This window comes from Leptonychotes weddellii, chromosome 14 (genome assembly GCF_054177405.1).
Source record: "Leptonychotes weddellii isolate Sample4059 chromosome 14, ASM5417740v2, whole genome shotgun sequence".
Classification (NCBI taxonomy): Eukaryota; Metazoa; Chordata; class Mammalia; order Carnivora; family Phocidae; genus Leptonychotes; species Leptonychotes weddellii.
This window is the reverse complement of record NC_138382.1, coordinates 40,253,245-40,259,418: the sequence shown is the minus strand read 5'-3', so window position 1 is coordinate 40,259,418 and position 6,174 is coordinate 40,253,245.

The window sequence follows — 6,174 nt, the reverse complement described above, 5'->3', positions numbered from 1 at the left end:
AAGGACCATATATTAAGTAAAAGGCACTACATAATCACTACAGAAACAAATGGCTATGGTGTGATTTTTGTCCCCAAAGAATGCAGTCTCATGTGGAATGAAAGACAATGGAAGACTAGTCCCTTCTCTGAGCCATGTTTTCATGAACTCCTTGGAATTCCTCAATTTTGGCATTTTAATTAATATTATCTGTAAAGTAGTACTAATCACCCACCATCACTGGGAGGACCATAACTTATTTTTCCAGTCATTTTTGGGGTTGACTGACCACAATTGCTGTCTGACCCACGCATCTATGAAATCATTTTCATGTTCCTGAGCACTCACCACCCAAGGTGATGACATTAGTTCAGCTATACAACATAATGATTAGATAACCCTATAGATTTCAAAATTATCACCATGATACACACCACCAACTGCATGCCCAGGAAGAAGGAGGACCTGTACCTGAAGCTGACCCAGAGAACAATCCTTAGGATGGGTTGTTATGTGGAGCCCATGGAGGACTTACTTCACAGGAACATCACACAGAGGTGGCCCTGCACATAAAGAGTAAGTGAGGCATGCACTTCCCCATCCATGATGTGCACAGGACACCATCCAGGTCAACCCCATGGCCTGGCACTGCCTCTACACCCATGTGCTGGCTCATGGAGCTCGTCCACCTTGTGGAGATCCAGTACTGTGTTCTACCAAGGAACATGTCCTGAATGGGGCCATGTCTTGGAGGAATCCCAAGTGGCCAGCACCCCCATCTTTGTGCTGAAGGCCTACCTGTCAATCAACAAGTCCTTTGGCTTCATTACCAACCTGAGGTCCTAAACATGCAGCAAGGCCTTCCCCCAGTACATGTTGGACCACCAGCAAATCCTACCCCTGGAGACCCCTTCCACAGACCAGCCATCCCACCAGGTGGTGGCAGAGACCCACAAGCGCAAAGGCCTGAAGAAGGCATCGCAGCCCCTGGCAACTTCCTGAACAAATTGAAGGCGTCCTTCCTAGCAGCCCCCGCCATCTGGGTAGGACTGGACGCCACACCTGCACCCACCAACCCAAGGATCCAGCACAGCAACAAGCTCTCGCATTCTCCTCACAACACCTGGAGACTGTCCAGACATAGGGTGCTCCACCTGACAGGCCCACGGGCCCACTCCATGCCATTGCTCAACATTAACACTTGATGCCGTTTCTTTTGCCATTTACTTCAAGATTCAGGGGCAACAAAATTTGCAGCAGGAATTTACTGGGCTGGTGGGGGAGGGGATGGGACACCCAATACTTTTTTCCTCATTTCTTCAGAGGGAAATTCAAAGGTCCCACCAAAAATTTAAAATGTATACATTAAGAGGTTTAAAAATGGAGTTTTAGGGGCACCTGGGTGGCTCAGTTGGTTAAGTGCCTGCCTTTGGCTCAGGTCATGATCTCGGGGTTCTGGGATCCAGCAGAGGGGCCCCCTGCTCAACGGGGAATCTGCTTCTCCCTCTTCCTCTGCCTCTCTACCACCAACCCACATGTCCCCCCACTCCCCGGCTTGTGTACGCTCTCAAATAAATAAAATCTTAAAAAAGGTTTCATAAAAAATGATGTTCACTTATAATAAAACTTAACCTATAAAACAATGTATTTTTCCTCATTCTATTTTGTTTTAATGTATTCTTTAGCATGTTTATAACTTTTACTCTTCAGGTCTTAAGTCTTCGTTTGCTCACTTCAACAATTTAAGAGATTAGTAAGGTGCCCTCTTCCTAAAAAGCTATTTTGGTATCTACTTTAAAAAAAAAAAAAACTCAACTTTGTGGTTTCTAAAGATTACTTTTGTGATAACTTTTGTGAGCTCTGCCACTCATCTTCTAAAACCTTTAAATGAAATGTAATAATAATGGGGAAAACAACCAAATAGCTAACTAAACAGTTAAGTTGAATATATTAGATTCACATCCATTCTTGGCCTCGCTAGAGGCTTACTAGCAAAATTTGAGCTCAAAGTCAAACACTAAGTCAAGCAAATACCTAGAGAAACCCACAGTGTGATCTGGAGATTTTTTTTCAATGCATGCTAAATATTTCTTTACTGTTTGCTCTCTGGGAGGAGTTAGACAAAACAGGATAATAAAAGAGTCCATGGGTAGTACTTTAGCATTTACTTATTCCTCTGACTATTCCTCTGACTCAATCTTTTAGTCATCATCAAAATCTTGTTGGTGGCAATTTAAAATAGTACAGCCACTTTGGAAAACAGTCTGGCAGTTTCTCAAAATGCTAAGCAGAGTTACCATATGAATGCAAAATTTCCATTAGAAGCAATTCTACTTCTAGGATTCTACTCAAGAGAAATGAAAACATATGTCCACATAAAAACTTGTACATAAATGTTCATAGCAGAATTATTCATAATAGTCAAAAAGTGGAAACAATCCAAATGTCCATCAACTGAAAAATGGATAAATAAAATGTAGCATGGCCATACAATGGAATATTTGGTTATAAAAATGAAGTATTGATACATGTTACAACATGGATGAACCTTGAGAACATTGGGCTAAGTAAAAAAAAAAAAAAGGTATGAAATTTATAGAATAGGCAAATCTATATTGAAAGAGAGCAGATTTAGTGTTTACCTCATACTGGGGGTGGGGACAGAGACAATAGGGGTAATGAAAAGTGACAGCTAATGACTATTCTTTGGGGTAACGAAAATATTCTTGAATTAGAGTATTCTTGCAAACACTAAAAATATACTAAAAACCACTGAATTGTGTACTCGAAATGGGTAAACTTTATAGTATGTTAACTATAGATCAAACTTTAAAAAGAAAAAAAATCTTATTGTTAAGGTACCATTCTCATATACAAATAAAGATTCAGAAGTCTTTTTTTTTTTCCAATTTCAAATTCTGGAATTTGCTAAAACAGAACCCATTCTCTGTGTTCAAGTCTAATGCAATTTCCATCTTATGAGCACTTTCCTCATAAATTGTGAAGGAAAGCTTATTCACAGAGACTACTTGCACATTAAAAGGATTTGCAAAACATTACCTATGAGGAAAACTTAAGGGACTTAGAGATGACAATTATAGTACTATTAAGTTACTTGTAGTGATGTTCTTAGGGAAGAAAAGGTAGAGTTATTTTGTTTTACTGCAAAAGACAGAACTAGAGTCATATAGCATAAAGCTTGGGACTGGACAGGGGGAGTTAATACCATAGGGTTAAAAACTTGAACTTTGTAGTAATCAAAAGCAAACTTGAAACACATAGCCACCTAACACCAGGAAATGATGTACTTAACATCTTTGCTCTTCAGTGGATTTATCTAATTTTTTTAAACCTGATTCTGAGTAGAAATGTTCCTTGAATAGTCCTTTAGATAGATATGAAAAGTGCTTAGTTCCAAGTACAAGACATGCCCTACCAGGATTTTAAATAAAGAATCCATATTAGAGATACTGCTGATCCCAAATACTGAAGGTCATTTTTCTCTCCACTAATATGTTCCAAGAGCACACAGGTGACCTTGACCAAAATAATGACACAGTGGTTGGCCCTTACAGAGATCTATGCTGCCCCTCAATAAAATGAAGAGATGGAAGAGGCATAGGGTCAAAACAGTGGAAACTATCCTACTGTTAACACTTCAGTTGATAAAGCTTCATTAGAAAAGAGACAGACACAAATCTAGGAAATACCAGGAAACCCACAAGACCTGGAGATTCTTTAAAATACGTATTTCTTTTACTACTTGGTTACAAAGTAATCGTAAGGGGAAAAAAAAGAGCAAACTTTAGACTACTCATGAAGATGACCTCACCTTCTACCTTACAAATAGAAATCATCATATATGAATCCCTCCAAACTCCTATTCCAGATCCACATAATCTATCCCATGCACTTCACTCTTGCCACCATATATATATGAACAGGACTCCTTCCTCTGGGTGAAAATTATTTATTTTATGTTCCAGTTCCACACCCATTTTTATCTCAAAGGAATTCTTTACTTCCTCCATTTGTTTTGTCTCTCTCTCTCCTCTCTCTGGTGACTCTTTCCCTGTAGCATACAAAAGTTCTCAAGACCATTTTCCTAACAGGGGAAAAAAACGCATTTCTATGTGCCTTCCTAACCAAGCTATTTGACAATAATCTTGTCACTTCCTTCAATTTATTCCTCATACCTTTAGAATATATTCACTAAGATCACCAATAACTTCCTAATTTTAACAAAATTTTTCTTGACATTTTTTTCTTCCTTAGATTCTGTAACATTTGGTTCCTCTCCTATTCCTTATACATTTCTTATAGGTCTTTTTTTCCAGTGGTCTTTCTCCACCAGCCCATGAGTAGGTTATAATTGCCCAGTTTCCTCCTTACCCACTATACTGCCCCCTGTTCTGCCCCTCAAATCTATTCCTCATCTCTATTGATAGCAATGTCAACCACCCAGCCCAAAACATCAACTTGAGCATCATTCTAGATCCCTCTCTTCCTCTATTTCCCCTTTCCAGCCAAATGAGCCTGTATCATTGTCAATACAGTCTCTTAAGTATATCTCAAATGTGTTTCCTTTTTTCCATTTCCATAGCCACAGCCTTAAGGATCTGATGAGCTCTCTTATGACTGATCACAAAAGCCTTTTAGCCTCAGGTCTTAGCTTCCTCCAGCTAGCATTCTAATATATCCCCTACATTGATGCTAAGGGAATATTTCTAAAATATAAATCTGATCACATCAGCTCCCTTTTGAAAAATCCTCTCATGGCTTCCAATGCCAATATGATTAAGTCTTAAATTCCTAATATATCATGCAGGGCTCTTCGTGACTCTCCTTACATTCTACTCTGCATTACACACATAGCCCCATCCACAGTTTGCTGAGTGAGGCATACTTTCTCAAGACATCCTGACTTTTTAAATGCTGTTTCTGCTGCCTAGGGTATGATGACTTTCCCTATATGTCTACTGAAATATTATAACTTCTTTAAGATTTTCAAGAAATCTTTCAAGATTTCACTATAACTTCTTTAAGATTATCTCTCCTAGGAAAGCTTCCTTGGCAGCTTATGAAGGAGTTTAGTACTCCTTGAACACATTTCTACTTTATACTTATTGTAGAGTATTATAATACCTAGCTGTTTGTGGCTCATGTGATAATAATAACATCAATAATAATACCCAGAATTTTTTGAGATGTGCCTGGCACCATTCTAAATGCCTTACCTGTATTAACTCATTTAATTATCACAGAAACATTGAAATAACATTTATCATTATCCCCATTTTACAGATGAGATCATTGAGACATAGTAAAATAATTTGTCTGGCACCTACCAAGTGGGAAGAAGATACAAACCAAGGCAGATTGGTGACAAAAAAGTGTGCTCTTAACTACCATTTCAAGCCTAAATCCTGTGAGCTCTGGAAAAGCAGGGTCCATGTTTATTCAACTTTGTAAACTGTGCCTAGCATAATGCCTGCTACATAGCTAGAGCCCTATTATTGCATGTTGAGTTAAAGACTAAACTCAGGAGAAGTTATAGTAAATTCCAAATATATTTTTCTAGTGGAATTGATTTATGTATATCACCGATGAAATGAAGGAAAATATGTTCTATATAAATTTAAGCACCTATAGAAATATTTTAAAAATATTTTACAGTTGCAGGAGACAAAAAATATATACATGTAGGTATTAGTCATTGCACATCAACACAGTAAAAATGTATCACAAGATAAATGGCAACTCCAAAAAGTCATAGGATTATTGATCAGATAGGCACTGAAACAGAAACTCTGTTACTCCATTGGCCTTCAAGGACATGAAATAGGAGTTTGTGCCATGAGGCATTTCTGCAAATACGCTATGAAATATGGTGTTCCCATAAGTAGCAAGACGCTTCAATCCAGAATCATCGTCTTAAATCACCACAGGGTCTTTCCTCCCCTCTTTTTTCCATCTTATAAGGCATTAAAATTTCAGAAATGAGAAACTGCTTCAATGGACACAATAGGAAAGGTGTGTTGCTCCTTATAGCAAAGAGCAAATAATGTTAAAGAAAATAGTGTTAGAGTGGTGTATGTGCATGCATGTGTATTTTTAAACTAATTCACATGGGCCGCCTAAATTCAAATCTTGTTGGCATTTTTGATACAACTGTCTCTTGCTTTTACCCTTCTG